Source organism: Apis cerana, linkage group LG1, assembly GCF_029169275.1.
Source record: "Apis cerana isolate GH-2021 linkage group LG1, AcerK_1.0, whole genome shotgun sequence".
Classification (NCBI taxonomy): domain Eukaryota; kingdom Metazoa; phylum Arthropoda; class Insecta; order Hymenoptera; family Apidae; genus Apis; species Apis cerana.
In genome coordinates this window covers 4,820,612-4,837,955 of record NC_083852.1, presented here as the reverse complement: position 1 = coordinate 4,837,955, position 17,344 = coordinate 4,820,612, and the positions used below count along the sequence as shown (strand labels likewise).

The 17,344-nt window shown below is 25.8% G+C and overlaps 1 protein-coding gene and 1 long non-coding RNA gene across 16 annotated transcripts in view; one reads left to right on the top strand and one right to left on the bottom strand.

The window, feature by feature from the left end:
• The window catches only part of LOC107994830 (uncharacterized), a 38,662-nt gene extending 26,358 nt beyond the window's left edge, over window positions 1-12,304 (top strand). The window contains exon 2 of the long non-coding RNA XR_009831025.1: window positions 10,206-12,304. This is a non-coding gene — a long non-coding RNA (uncharacterized LOC107994830). The remainder of the gene's footprint in view (window positions 1-10,205) is intronic.
• LOC107994824 (A disintegrin and metalloproteinase with thrombospondin motifs like) overlaps window positions 1-17,344 on the bottom strand; it is a 65,081-nt gene that overhangs the window by 30,673 nt on the left and 17,064 nt on the right. For 3 of the 15 annotated variants that reach the window (XM_062078898.1, XM_062078932.1, XM_062078801.1), the window contains exon 1: window positions 8,427-8,790. The exons of 8 other annotated variants lie outside the window; for them this stretch is intronic. The gene's annotated coding sequence lies outside the window, so the exon portion shown is untranslated. Of the gene's footprint in view, window positions 1-8,426; window positions 8,791-10,916; window positions 11,048-17,344 lie in introns of those variants that run through there. 4 more of the 15 variants (XM_062078882.1, XM_062078878.1, XM_017051911.3 and 1 more) reach the window with 2 other exon arrangements.

Genomic DNA, 17,344 nt, shown 5'->3' with positions numbered 1-17,344 from the left:
AAAAAATGTATATAGTAGCAAATTTGTGAAACAATAAAATTAATCTCCACTGACCTTTTATCTCGATTTACCGAGATAAATTAATTCTCATCCTTGATTTAACCATGTATTCTTTTAAAATACATTCGTCTGTAAAACGAGATATATAGCTTCTTTATTGTGGACAACGATGTGAAATCGATGGTAATCGATCGAATGTGAAAAACAAAAAATTAATTATCATCAACCTTGAAAGGAGCGCATTATTATTAAATTGAAATTATTTCTTGCTACTCGATGGATAAGAGAAGATTCGAATTAATTTGTCACTCAGAAAATTGAAACACGGAAATATCATTCTGAAATTTCTATTCTGTCTATCTTCATACAAAAAGTGTCTTTTAAGATAGAAATAAAAACTGGTTTTAATTGATATTGCACATTTGACTTCCAAATAAAAAAAAAAAAATAATTCTAAAGAATAATAGCTATCAACTGTAAATTTTTTATTGTATTTGTTCTTAAAAAATTTATCCCTTTTTGATCAAACTTGCTTTCAAATTTGACAGTTTACATAGTGTAACCTAATCCATCATTGTCTAATTTATAATTAAGAGATATCTGATCTAAACTAAATAAAATTAAATTTTTTTCATCTCTTGAATACTAACTTTTCTGCAAATGTAATTTTTCTTCTGAATATCAATCTGAATGAGAAATGATACTGTTTAGTGTCATGAAATTTTCGTTTATCAATTAATTTTGAGTCAGCATTTAGAATTTTGTCTCAAGTTACATCAAGATTTATACATCATAGAATCTTATTACATCTAAGATTTCACGATGTTTTACTGTTAATTGATACATGTTCATCAATTACTTCATAATTGTAAATTATTATGAAATTCATTAATTAAAAATATTTTTTTTCTGGTTATATCAAATTATATCAGTTAGTTAATAATTAATCAAATATTTTATTATTTTCATCATATTTCTTTTATATAATTTTCAATCATTAATTTTTTAATTAATTACCAAAAATCTCAAGATTCCATATTTTTCTGCATCTTTATTTCTCAGTTATATCTCGCTTTTTATCTTTCAAATAATTTCATACAAACATAAATACTTTTATTAATATTCATTGTATAATTAAGATCATGCTCAAAGACCAAAAAAACTTAATTCTTCATTTTATCTTAGATTAACAAATACACAGTCATAATCTCAAGTTGCATTTTCCAATAAAGATTCAATTTTGTCTATGACATAGGAACAAAACACCATCTACCGGTCATTAATTCTGTTCCTATTTGGCGTGCCTCATGGGCAGCTACTGCGAACAAGGTGATACGGTTCATTCGGTGTTAATGTACTCGACTTTCTCTCTCATATGTCAATTGGTACGCAGTCACGAGTAGTCATTCCAAACCCATGGTCATCCTTCGAGGACACAACCAATATATCTTCTGTTTGCGGTACGTCAAGTGTGATCACTTTACTTTCGTTCACAACAATTATTCATCATAACCTCACAGCTCGCAAATATTTACTATAATGTCCCTTTTAGTATTTATCACTATTAGTATTTTGTTATTTGTATGATTCTTGCTATGCTATATTTAGTTGATATATTTTCACATATTTTTTATAAATTTTTTATAAATTTTTAATAATTTTATAAATTTTTTATAAATGCAATCTAATTAAGAATTAATAAAATATTTGCTTAAATATTAATAGTAGAATAGTGATAAACACAGGCAACTTTATATTATCTTTACTTATATACTCAATTATTAAGATAATGCTAATTAAAATTATTTATTTAATTTCAATTCAACTTTCTAATTAATTATTTATATCAATAATCATAAAAATTCCAATATATATTCTATAGGATTATCCTAACACTTTGATATTTCATTTAATATTTCATTTATATTCTATAGAGCTATCCAATACTTTGATATTTCATTTAAAATCTCTCTTACATTTTTATCCTTAGAAATTTTTGAAAAGATAGGGCAGCAAAGAAAACTTTAAACTCAAACTTCAATTTTTAAGCATGAACTATAATTAAAATAAATTGCTGAACGAAATTTGACACCGATCCTTTATTTTTGACTCAGTCTGTAATAAAGCAAGCATTATTATGACGGTTAAGATCATTAAATTAGAGAATGATAGCTAGTTAAAGACAAAGAAGAAATGAGAGTTCGAGCATTTAAAGAAATTTATATATATATATGCTTCAGCACGAAATTATTCGCTTCATTGAATTCAAGTCCAAGGGAAATTCTTTCTCAATAATTAAGATGATTTCCAAATGAGTTTTACATTTTAAAATATTTTACTTGCAATGAAGAAAATTAAATCTCATGACAAAATAAGTTCATTATTTTTTCAATTTATAATTTTATCAGTATATAATATCTTTATTACAACGTAAATGCATTTAGTCGTTTCGAAAATGGATAAAGAGGATAAAGGAATCGATCTATGTATTTGTCACGAAGACATTAAATGTACGAATTTATTATTCATAATATAAATTGAATTGAAAATGTAAATTTAAGATGTCTTGTTTTTGATAATTTTTTTTTTTTTGTACAATATCTTTTTTCCGCTTATCTCATTGACGTTTATGATGTTTAAATATTAATAATGAGGCATACATAACCTTGATCGTGACTTACGGCAAAATGCAAAAAAGCATTTTTCGAATCGATTTTACTATTACTTAATAATATAAATTTTTAAACCAAATTTCAATAATAAAATCAATAAAAAAAACAAAGAAAATAATCACTAATTAAATATAAAATTACACAAGATCTATTCAAAGAACTAATTAAACCAATTTTCTTTAACCACACTGATAGCGCAAAAATATTGTTGAATAACGATTCGCTTATTAAATATTATTTATGCGAGATTCAATTATAATTAATTGATATCAAGATTCTAGGCACTCACAAGATCCATTAAATGTTACATAGAAATGAAGAAAATTAAATCTTATTCCATTCTCCACTATTTTTAAATATCGATCGTCGTTGGTAACCTCACGGAATGTCCCTAGTCTTCATTTTGTCTCAGGGACACGTAGGGAATTATAGTTGCGTGTAAATCATCGTACACAGACAGAGTGGAAAATACGAGTGTCGGAGCGTGATCATGAGAATTTCATTACCTTGGTACATTTTTCCAGATCGTCGGCCATGCCTCAAGGAGTCCGGAAATCATTTTTATTGGAATCTTAAGCGGTCGTCATTATCTCTATATAACAGAGTCTGACAAGTGGAAAGACATTCGGCGTTAATTTATAAGGGAAGAGTATGATGTATATTTTTTTAAATGTCACCGCGCAGATACACGCTAATTAAATCGATTAAAAGAAATCGATTTAAAGAAAAATTTTCGAAAATGGATCGATTTCTTCGATTTTGCAATGGGATAAAAATTTTTTACAAATTTTCTTAAAAAGATTTGAATCATTAATCGTATATCACGTTGTATAACACTAATTGAATCGTACGCGATGTGAAATTCGTAAATATTTAACTGAAACGAAAATTTCAAAATATGGATCAAATAATTGTGTAAATTTTAAGACACGTATGTTTTTCTTCCATAAAAAAATTTTACGCGCGCTTTTTAATAAATACACCTAATATATTGCCTAATAAATATTTAAAAAAAAAAAAAAAAAAAAAGATTTTAACTAGTGTTTTAAATTAAGAATTTATAAATATGCCAAGAACATAATATTCTGAAATATAATTAATTTTTTTATATAATTAGACTTTTTTTTTCTTTTTTACTATTTATATTTATATGAAAATTATAATTGGTTTTAGCTCGTTCAATGTGAAAAATAAAAATGTATAATAACGTATAAGTGAGTAAATGTATAAGTAAGAAACAAATGAAACCAAAATTTTAAAAATTTAGAGTTGCATAAATCTTTAAACTTATCAAACTTATATTTCCACTATGATATAAAAAGATTAAAGAGACATCAATGGAAGCATCGTCACTATCGCGACGAAAGTGACTTCAACGCATGGTAAGAGAGATTTATATTGTCCCTATCATATTGGTTGACTCATGCTTACTTCGCATTCGAATTAAGAATTTTGCATACATTATGTCATCTAAATTATTCACAAATTTCTGTATGTATATTTTATGTACATATAGTTTTTTTCCTTCCTTTTTCTTTTTTTCTTTTTTTTTTTTTTCAGAGTTTACAGTTATCATTTGTACGTGTGTTTTTTTAACGTTTTGCATATGACTCATCACGCGTAACGTATTAATCCGACAAATACCCGGATATTGTACTATCTTTGGATATAATAACAACAGATAAATCGACAAAGATTTTTATCTATGAATGATATAAATTTTGTATAATTTTTGATTTTCGATATTATTCCTCTTTGCCCATAATCCAAAAATATGCTGTCACATTTTTTGATATATATCGTAATATAGCTATCTATAATGGGGCGATATTTCTTTTAATTTAATTTTTCTTTTTTTATTCCCTTGTCTACTCTATCTCAGTATATACTTGTATATGATTATTTATGATAATTGGTAACTGTGTAATTCGTGCAAATAAATCACGGTGTTAAATGATATATGTAATCATTATATTCCTTCGATATATGTTTGTATATTATACATATTAATAAATGTCAAGATCGTTTCTTTCAAGATCGATTGTACCCAAACAATGATATGAATTTTTGCAATGTTTATAAACATTTTCGCTTTCAAAATGTTTGTCAACACTAAAGTATTTGAATAGAAATATTCTCCTTCGAAATCGATAATAATCTTTTGTGCAATATTTATGCATATTTTCGCAGCAAAAGGGTTAAAAAAAAATTTATTGTGTGATTATGATAATAATTAAGAAAGATTAATTTTTAAAACTGGATCATTTCGCGATATGAAGGAAAAATACCGATATAATGATTTTATCAATAATTATACGATTTCTTTTCAACAAAGGGAATATTATTTTTTTTAAACAAATTATTTATATTAAAATTGAATAACCACGTCTTCCTCGATTTTTACGAATATTCCTGGACGAGAGAAACTTGCTGATTAGATATTCTTTTTTTTTTTTAATATCAATATAGTAAACCATCATTCTTCATCATATCATCGTTTATTTAAATTCATATTTTTATATTTCCAATTTTAAATACGGCGGTTTTAATTTAAGAAACTTATCACCGTCAAAATTTAATTGAGAAACCAATCTTTAATCTTTCCGTAAGTTAAGAATAATTGGCAAATTCACAATTGGCACAAAATCGTCAAAAATAATACAGATGAATCGACGAATTTTCTATTTTTTTTCAGAGAAAACAAGAGTCATCAGACGGCGACCATTCATCTTGCTTATTTTTTTATCACTTTCAAGTGATAAAAACGGAAATCAGAATGAAAACAAGACGATTGTACTTCAATTATCAAGTTAATTTTCTTACTCGATGATCAAAAGTCGCGTGGCCAAGTCTTTGTTATCGTGAACAAAGAAAATCGCTGCTAATTATCTTTGCTTTTGCTATTTGCCCATGTTAGGGATAACTAGGAGTTGATCACGTGATGAGAAATCACGTGATCTTTATTTTACAGTATAGATTCTACATCCGTTTATTCAGTCATTTGTTCTAATCACTTTTCTAATTTTTTTTTTTTGAATATTGCAATTGTGTATATGATAATTTTCATACTTTTTAATTTTTTGCCTATCTTCGATTATTCTTGATTAATATCGAAACTTAATGTTACATCTTGTAATGCGCATCTGAAAAAAAACGGAGGAAACATTCAATCGAAACAGGTGTTTCCTAGCAAATGTATTCAGTTGGAAGTGTTGTAACCTCAATAGTGGACATACCGATAGGCGAAATATCTTTTTTGTTCCAAAAAAAGGTAGTTGACATCGGTAAATTGATTATATTTTTAGATATCTTAGTTTGCATTAAAAATAACGATACTGATTTAGTACGAATAAAAATTTTTATAATTATATTGTTTAAAGAATATTTTTCAATTTATTTTTTTTATAGAGTTTAAATTTATATATTAATTTTTGTTATTAAAAATTTTGATTAAATGTAATATTGATTAATATTTTAATATTCTATATATTATTGGATAAAAAAGAAAATAAAAATATTTCATTATATTTTTTTATCATATTTCGAATTCAAAATATCAAAATTAATCTATAATTCAATTCTTTTTTCAATTCTTTGTATATATTGAAACTTTCTAAAGATTATTTTATATCAACAGAAGTATACATAAATCATATCTCATTAAATAAACAATTATATCTCTGGTATCTGTTTATATACTTTTTGTTTTAAAAAATAACAATCTCTTTATTATAACATAATCGTACATTAATAAAACAATATCACTATAATTTAATTAAATTCGAAATGATTCACCGTCTCATTCTTCCTAACGTATAATTTAATTTTCTTTAAATATTTCATAAGACAATGGTTCAAAATTATACAAATAAATTCAATCTCAAAATCATACTTTATTCCCGTCCAAACATGTATCACACGGCAAATACTATTATTACTCACGTACCTTTCCCGGTACGTAATTAAAATGCCACCACCGAGACAAATTAACGATCCCACGAGAGCTACGAGAACAACCAGAGAAAGCAACGACGCCCGAGGTTATTAAACTCACTCTTATTATAATATGTTCGCGAGTTTATATCCTGATATACGCGATTCATCCTTCGAATAGCCAAACAAACATATTACAAGTGTCGACTAACAGACATGATTGATGACGATCAAAAATCGACAGGAGAGAAGATAATTATTTATCGCGTTCGAAGATACGAGAGGCTCCAGACTGTCTGCTACGAATCAATGTCACTTGAAGAATGATTAATACGTTTTTTCTTTAATTTTTCATCTTTGCTTCCTTTTCATTTTACTTTTAGAATTGTCGATTTGTTTTATGTAATTTGTCGCGTAAATATATCGCGGCATCTAGTATTAATTTATAAATTTAAATAATAATAAAAAATATTAAAATCATATATGTGAATTATAATTTCGTCGTAATAAAACTTTATGAAGTATTTGATATTCAAATTTTAATTTATTTTTAATAATTAATTTAATCTTTCTATTGTGTTTCAATATATATGATCCATCGTAAAATTAACTTCTTTATTGATTGTATAAAAAGTTAAAAAAAATTATCTATTTCCATTAAATTGTATATTTTAGCAAAATTCATTTATTTTCGTTATATCTATTTTTACTATTTTTGTTATTAATCAAAAATAAATTAATCAAAAATATATTGAGAATATTTAAAAAAAATATATATATATATATATATATACATGCGATATAGGTTATGTACGGTTAGTTGACGTTCCCCGTTAATACATATGCAATATCTTCAAGCTTGTATTACAGTGTTTCGGACGGAACAATACTCATTGTGAAACACTGTGCTTCTGATAATTCCAGTTAGACTGCAATCGACCTGTCTACGAGTTAAAAATAACGGTGACAATGTACGCATGCGGCCACGCGAGCCGAAAAACGCTCCATATAAAAAAATTATGTAAAATATCAAGGATCGAGCCTGACTGATGTTACTAATGAAATACTGGATATGTGTATAAGCGGGAGACACAGGAGTCGAACTGGTATAAATAATATTCAACTTCTTCATCTACATGTTTTCATAAATATGTGGAAAGTCAAAGGATTATGGAAATCGATATTCGCGATATTGAATGTATATTTCAATGATATTGTTTGTCTTTTACTATTTTTTCTTTTTCTCTTTTGCAATATATATACCCGAGGCGGATCGTTTCGATAGCCAATTTTAAAAGATGATCGTTTTTTTCGAAAGAAGTGAGTCATTGAGATAAGTGAAAAGAAATTTATATCTGTTCAAGGATAACATGTAAAAATTAAAAGAATGGTCTTAATATTTTTTTTTTAGATAACATTGTTTTGATAATCTTTTGAAAGAATTTGTATACAATTAATAATGATTTTGTTAATTTAATATAAACTTTTAAAAATTTTTATATCTACATTTTAGGTTATGATCATTGAAAATTTTGTTACAATATAATTTATAAAAAAAGAAAAAAATATTTTCATTCTATCAGTATATGTATATATATGTAAACTATATATATATATGTAAACTATATTATATATCATAAATATTTATAAATATTTTAAAGTTAGTAATACATTTATTAAAAATCTATCAATTAATATTTGTTTCAGAAATAAAATTATTTTATCAGAATATAAAAATCTAACCTCAATGACTCATAATGTAGAATGCTTAAGAATTAATAATATATCAAATATATCAAAAATGTCAAAATCAAAACTTACTTTCGGCTGCATCAAAAACACGAAGAAGAACACAATGGAAAGCAGCAAGAGCTGCGAAATATGGCGACACTTTCGTGGGGGCCAATTCATATTTCAGTCACTCGTAAATCGCAACACAATTACGGTTTTTCGCGCGTTCTTAGAATAAAGGAGAGCGATCAAACCGGCATATAACGTTCTCACGCATATAGAGAAAAAGACTGGTCACAATCTAGCCTGTATCGTTTGTACGTATATATAATTCGGTGTAAATTTCTAGACTGCGTGCCACGATCTGCTCACTAGTTCTTGCGACAACACATTTACGACTTCCGCGATTCGATATCGCATTAATAAGTGCGCCATTTCTTGCGATAGTACCAAAGATATATCGCAGTTGCGCATGACAGTATCGATCGTGGTATCACGGCTACTATTGAACGAACGTATCGATACATCGCGCTGTTCAATATCTGCGACATGTTTGTATACATATCGAGCCGGAATTTGATTTTTTTTCTTTATCGTAAAATCTGTCTCGTGGAACTCTATAGTAAATTACCTTGAATGTATAACAAAATTCGAACTATTTTGGAACATATGGAAGATAATTAAATTATAAAATCAATTTTTTCAATATTTAAATGTGTACAGGTTATGTTCATTAAAAGAGGTGTTTAATGTTTTATTTTGTATAAAGTAAATTTTCAACATGAATTATGCGTTTTGTGTGTTATGTGAATAAATGATTTAAATGATAGCAATATTATATATGTTTTTATGAATGTAAATAAAATTAAATAATCATATTAACGATTAAATTTAAATCACATGATTAAATTTAATTTAAAAGATATTTTTTTAAATTCTTTAAAAAAAAATGAAAAAACATCTTGTACCATAAATTAAAGAAAACAACGATTAAGAACTTTCGATTTGCAAAGCATTAATAAATCTTGTTGTTTATGTAAAGAACGGAAATCGTTGTTCACGAAGGAACAAGATCGGCATATTTCTTGCAACGATTTCAATGGTAATTCGTGTATCGATAAAGCTTATGCAAGAGTTGTTACCCGTATCTGGAGCAGAAATTTAAAAGGTGTCAGAGTATTTCTTGTATCGGCATGAAACTAGACCGGCGAAAAATTTCGTAATCTTTTCGTGACTTTTTATCGTGCAGAGGATGCATGCTCGTTTTGTCCATCATTTTAGCTTATGAAACTTTCGCAAAAAGTATTACGTTAGTTTTACGCGTTACAAAACAATAAATAAAAAATCTATAAATAGTATGTTTAAACATTATTTGAAGAGCCAAAAAATAACAATATTGTAAAATATTTTATAATATGCACATATAAAAATTTAATATATTAAGTATGATTTTTTGATAATTATTTTGCGTAATTCTTTGTCAAAAATTTATAAACTAAATTTATTTATTTAGATAAATTTTGAAGAAATTTTCTAATAATAGAATTTTATTCAAAATTTTAAATTCTTGCATTTTGTAAAACACATTAACTTTTTTATTTTGTAATATTAAATCTAATATAAAAGTAATTTGATTAAAGTTCCTTAATTAACCTTTTTTTAAAATACAGTCAAATAAGTGAAATCTACTGTAATATTTTCTTCTTTAGATAAAAAATAAACATAGCTTACTGAATAAAATACTTAGCAAGTGACCTTTTCAGTAGCAATTGAAGACCAAGAAAGCTCGCTTGCACAAGCATTCTTATAAATTTACTCTCTATTTAAAAAAAAACATACATACCAGAAATTTTTCCTACTATGTTTCAGATTCCTATTACAACTTTTAAAGTGATTCCTGCGATTACTGATTTTTATAAATATGAAGGAAGAATTCAGATTGTTTGATTATAAAAGAGAATAACAAGTTGAAAAAAATTGAGAAGCATTTTATCACTCTAAAATATATTTCCATTAAAAGTATCCATATTCGTCTGAAATCATTGCAAAACAAAAGTTAAGATCACCAGTTCTGAAGAGTCGTTTGACAATTAAAAAGAAATTCGAAAAAAAAAAAATATTGACAAGTTGATCAGAAAAATAAATAGTCTATAAATAGAAACTTGTGAGGTTATGTTTACCTTCCCGAATACCGAATACCAATGCGACGTGAAAGGATCGAGGATTACACGATAAAGCTAGTCACGGGTAAGTGACCTTTTCGACAGATAATCGGAAATGAAGAAAGAAAATCTGATTGCGTAAAAGATGTCACCGGTTGATCGTCACCTATGTCAGAGATACCGCGTGTGCGCCCGCAATCCATGTTATGCAAGAAAGTAACGATGCAAAAATCACTCATGCGGGAGCTATCTACGCAAGGACATTCTCAGAGACAAAGTTTTCAGCTGTTGGTGCATTGCAATCATGTTTGTGCAACGTTAAGACCTCGACAATAGGGACAGATATTGCGGACAATTATTGTCGAAGTTATATAGAGACTGTAAGATAATTATTTCATATATACATGCAACACCATACCGATCGCGTTTAATCCAACAATTATATTGTTCCGTAAAGGCGATACCATTCGGATAACGTTTTCAGAGCATTATTCCTTTCACTGACAATCGACAATTGGATACATGCTCGGTGCATTCAACGATCGTATCCTGAAAAATGATTTTTGAATTTGTTTATTGAAAATTACTTAAAAACTATTAGAAAAAAATTTTTCTTTTTAAAAATTGGAAATTCATTTTTTAAATATATTAATAAATTTTTTATTTTTTTAGATATTTTTAAATTTGTGTAATTTAAATATTAGAAGTTAAAATAAACGATCTCGAGTATTTTTTGCACGAGTCTTTCGTGCACGAATGTTGAAAAATCGTATTCGTAACCACAATGACTCGGACCACCATATCTGTAGTGGGTGCCTTGTGATGCCTCAACCTTGACCTGTATTGAACTAGACCAAACCTTAAAGTAGGCTTTTATGCACATTTCGCAATGTTATTCCCAACACCAATTTCACTTCGACCGTGACTCGAGTCGGAAAGCGACGTGATCCTATACGAGCTATGTATCATCAATGGTCAATGTGATCCATGGAAATGACAGTTAATTTTGTTTCACTTTTTTAAAATATGAAAAAAAAAAGTTTATCTTAAATGAGAAATTCATTATTTAAGGAAAAAATAAAGAACATTGAATATCTATAAGAGTATTGATATAAAGTAACAACATCTAGTATTTTTATATTTGAAGAATTGTTTAGATTTTTTTGTTAATGCTCTTATTGTATTTGGATTTATATGATTTCTGGATTAGTTTATTTTTTTTTATATTAAATTTTTCTGAACTCAATTTTTTGATCCTATAAGTTTCTAAATTTTCCAGTTTTTGTTATACAAATTTTAAGAATAGCTAATTATCTCTTCCTTCCCAAAAAAGAGAAAATTATATTTATAATGGAAATTATATAAATATAAATATTATCTTTTTAATCTTTTGAGAAACAAAACAACTAATAAAATATTGTAAATTTTTTTTTAATTCTTCAAACATTAAAAAAAAATTTAGGAAATTAAATTATTTAAAAAAATTTGTAAATTCAATTATTATGTATTAATTTAAAATGAATTGATTACAAAGATACATAATTGAATGATGTATGCAAACTTTTATATTAATATGAAAATAGCATTATGACAGTCTTGTTAATAATTGTTAATTTAAAGATAAATTATAGTTAAAATAGAATTGTGAAACGTATAGCATGCCTGTAGAATAATTACTATATGCAAGTTTCTTTTCATTTGCCAAGAGACAATATGAATGCAAATGATGACATTGTAATGGGAGAATATAATATCTATCTGTAATAAGCTATATGAAATATAGTATCAAGAAATGACAGAAAAGTAGATAGAATTTGCTTAATTATTTAATAGGAAATGGAATATTTCCTTATTTCAAAATTCTGCTTAATTATGATTTTACCAATCATTTTTTTTCTTTTTTTTTTAAATTATTTTACTAAATATTTTAATTGATACTCTCCTTTTTTACAATTCGTTTAATTTTAATAACAAGAATAATAAATAAAAAATCTTGAAAAATTCAATTAAAGCTAAAATAATATATAATAATTTATATAATATTATTGATAAATTATAAATTATAGATTTTTTCAAAATCTTATAATTCCAATTTTAACCTGACATTTTATATTATTTTCTCATTTTTATAATATGAGTAATATTGAAGATATAATCCAATAATCTTGCATTAATCTCAAAATCTCTAATACACAGGATTTATTAAAATTTCATTATCACTATATTATTAAATTAACTATAATTTCATTACAATTTCAAAATTTACTGTAACAAAAAATGCATTATTTCATTTATATTTTCAAAATAATTTTCATTATCTTCCATTTTTTTTTTATTCTTCCATTTATTTTCATTATCTTTACTGAGCACGTTTCACTCATATCTTTATCAACCACCACGACTTATTATCCTGAAAGTACACGTTTGTAACCGGTCTCGTATGCAGCGATTTTCAACCTTGACCTGTATTCAACCGGCGTAAACCCAGGATCCACGGCGAATCGAACAAATCCAAAACTGAAGGAGCGTGAAAACGACTTTATCTTATGCCGCCTGTTCGTGCCCGCCGTTCTTTGCCGCGTGGAACGTGAAATGAAACGAAATGAAGGACGTGTTCCGCCGCCGAATTGTGTCGAGGATCCAAGATGGATATCTATCTGGCCGGTAACGTGAATCAAAACGTGAGTTTGCTACCTATGCTCACCGAAAATCCAGTAAGTAAATCCAATGAGCTCTTAGAAGGGTTGAAGAGGAAGAGATTGTCAAGGAACGAATGATAAATTCGAAAAATAAGCGTGACAAACTTCCGTGAACAAGTCCTAGACATTCTTGTCCTCTTCTTGCTTTCTTATTATATACTTGATTTATTTTTGATTAAAAAATAGGACTTTTTTGAAAATTTTCTTCCTTTTTCTATATTTTAAAAAGTATTAAATTAATGAAATTTAAATTATATTTTTTATTTATGATTAATTTTTTAATCAGAAATAAAATATCTTATATCTAATCATCTATCATCTAATTATTTCTTAATTATTTCTCAAAAATAATTAAAATTAATTTTAGTAATTATAAAAATAAAAAATTTGAAATTTGTTACTTTGTCAATTTCGATGGTTTTATTCTTAAAAGAGTTTTATATTATGAGAAACAATAAAAAAGTTTATGGTACAGTTTTTATTATGTCGTCTACAACCTTTTTTAAATCCAGTTTTCAACTGTTTACGGATCCTTTGACCGGACGTGGCAATTGAAAGCTGCATATTGTAAATGTGGAACTTCTGGTCAAGGATAGCGGTTTTAAAAGTAATAGCTGTAAGAGCTACCAAGTATAAGCCGCAATTCAGCCGTTATAATATTATAACCTGAAAGTATATATTGTTTTATTTTTTTTCATAAAAATCCTTTTAAATTGATGAAAATATTGTTGAAAATTGTTAAAATCATATTTTTATAAAAAAAATATTCTTATTAAAATATTTACTAATAATTATATTAAATAAATTATATATAAATATAAATATCAAAAATAATTATTCACAGTAATTATATTATAAAAATAATTATTTATCTTTAAAACTTCTAATATTTTATATCAAATTTATTTTAATAATGCTGGTATTTAAAATGTAAAAGTTGATAATGGATAAAATACCTTGGATGCTGTGTGAAACAAAACTTAGAATTTCAAAAAATATTCTGTGGATAGTGCATCATGAATAAATGAATATCGTGTTGCGTATTTTCGTCGAAATAATTTGCATCCTGCTAATTGGCATCTATTAGTTGGCATCTATATAATGGTGACAAATCATTTAACCAAACACTTCTAACAAATTATGACATGGACTGCATTCATGAATTAATTCTATTATTAAATATTTACAGATAGATGAAACATAGATGAATCTTTTATAATTTATAATAATCAATAATAATCATTAATAATCAATAAATGTGCATTATAAGAAAAACCAAATTTATTCAAATTGTGTAGAAAAAAATTGTATTTAATAATTATTTATTTCTAATGAATTTCTATTAATATATTTTGGGAATTATTTTTTTCTTTTTGATTATTTTTAAATTGTTTATCAAAAAACAATGTGAATATAAAAATAATATTATTTTCATATGTTTGAATTTATTCTTTATATTATATTAGATTTTCATATTTCATGAAAAAATCAAATTCTTCAACTCATCCATATTAAAGAACTCATTTAAAAAGTTTAAAATCTTTATTCAAACTTGAATAATAAACCTAAATCAAGAAATAAATTATACCTGTTCATTAAAATGTAATTTAATTGACATTTAATTCTATTTTACAACTTAACCTCTCTTCAATGTTTTAGTTTTTAAAAATTTTAAAAGAAATCACAATTATATAGTTATATTAATATGTTTAGTTATCCAATCAATTTTTAATCTAAATATTAAAAAAAGTTTATCTAAGAACAATAAAAATAATATTCAAGATATTCAAAAGTAAATCTTCATTTGCATCTAAAATTATGCCCAAGAATATATTATAAAAAATTAACAAAAATCCTATATTCCTTATAATGTAAGTCTAAATTAAGAAATAAATTATACTAATTGTCAATAGATAACAGCACATTTATGAAAGTTCAAAAAAAATTTTAAATATATAGATAATCTATATATACTTATATATACACATAAATATAAAATAAACAATATATAACTAAAAGCATTAAACCAAAAAATATTCCTCGAAATCAATCTAAATATCTTAACTGATCCACTAATCACTTGACATTTAAATCCCGAATTCGACATTTAAATTCGAAAATCGAATCCCATTTTCATCGAATTCAAACAAGCTCAACGATTAAATCAACATATATATTTCACTCAGGATTAATCTCAAGAATTGATTCCCACGATCCTGAAACATGCATTAAGTACATTGTACAAGCATTTACGTTGATCATTCCGGAAATTGTACTCGATCATATGATATCCATCAATTATCTGTATTGCAATTAAAAAAGTTAGGTTCGAATACCATATAAATCGTCCATCAGAAAGTTAACTTCATATATTAAGCAACGTGGAAAAGACCAAATTATTTTCTTTATTGATTCGGTTCACCGGATAGCCATCCACCAGCTTTGTGTCAAATTTCTGAAGTAATTTCCGCTTGGTTAAATTAATGAGTTTTTCACACTATAGTTCGAAATAATCTTTCACTCTCGAGGATACGCTCTCTCGAATATAAGTGGTGGCGCTGTAAACGCGTCCAAGGTTTTGTCGATCGAATTGCGCGATTCGATTCGTACGAATGAATCGATTTTTACAGTTGGGATCGAAAAAAAGATAAAAGAAAGAGTTTATGTAATGATATCAAGGAAAGAGTCTTGCCCATCGTGGGCAGATTATACAGTTTTCATGCAATTAATGGAAGAAATCGAAAGATCCTGGCATTCCTTGACACGAGCAATGACCGTATTATGTAACCATAATGTAACTAAAATAAATAAATCAGCGAAGCTTGAATACTGAGTAATGGACGAAACAATGCTTGTTATTCCAATATGGCTGAATTTTCTTATGTTATGATTATAAATCTTTTAGAAATTGATTGAAATATGATATTTGACAGACGAGAAATAGAATTATTTAATAGTATTTGGAGTATATATTTCGTAAAAAAATTTATAACACATTTTTGAATTTTGTATATGAGATTAGTAATCCTAATAAGCTATGAATGTTAAAATATTCTAATGAATTATAATAGATTCTAAACTTTGAATTCTAAGAGTTAATAAATTTTAGCTATATTATTCGGCCATATTGGAATAATGAGTATCGTTTCGCTCATTAAAAAAGATAAGTAAACTAGAATAGATAGTTTATAAATTTTTTTAAAAAAATATTTTAATAGAATTTAAAATAAAATTAAACTAGGAATAAAGAGTAAAAAAAAATAAATAAATAATTTCTGGAAAATTTTATGAACAATGAAATTTGAATCGATTATCAATTTCTTAAATAAGTTAATTTTTTTTGTCTAGATCGAAAAGATCAAACTAAACAATCATTCGAAGCAGATATATACGCAAACAGCATACAAAATGCATTTTTAAGCGATTCTTCAAGCTTCCTCGTGTCAAGGTTACGCACATTTTCCGATACTGAATATTTAAAACATGTATGACTATTGAACTGATCGATCTGCATTCGACTTTCGAATGCTAAATTGTTTCTCGTGTAAATTGCACGTGGAAAATGTTCAAAGTTGTTTTCACTCTAGATGGGCACGATAATTGAACAGGGACACAAATGACGTTACGCTACGAGGAATAATATAACGTCAATTGAGACATTGTTTTGCAGGGGTGTCGTATTGAAAACGTGGACGTATGAGCTTGATCATATTTCATGTATTATGTCATCTTAAATATTTTATTTGAAATGAAAATAGAAAAAAAGAATTTAGAAAAATTTATTATTATTTATAGAATTATTTCAATTATTTAATTGGCTTTTAATCATTAGATGTAAAACTTGTAAAAAATAAAAAATTAAAAATAAACTCTTCTGACTTTCTTCTATTTTCTTTTATATTAAAAAAAGAATCATAATTACTTGTTTTTAAAATATTTTTTATTCTAAATATAAATTATTTTAAAAATACTATGAGAATATTAGTTTTAGTTAATAATATATATTATGTAATCATTTTTATTTAAGATTTTTATTTAATAAAAAATAAATATTTCAAAAAAAGAAGGTCTTATTGATTTTATATAAATAACAAAAAATTTTTTTTGTCTTTCTTATAAAACATGCTAAAACCAGTTCTTTACAATG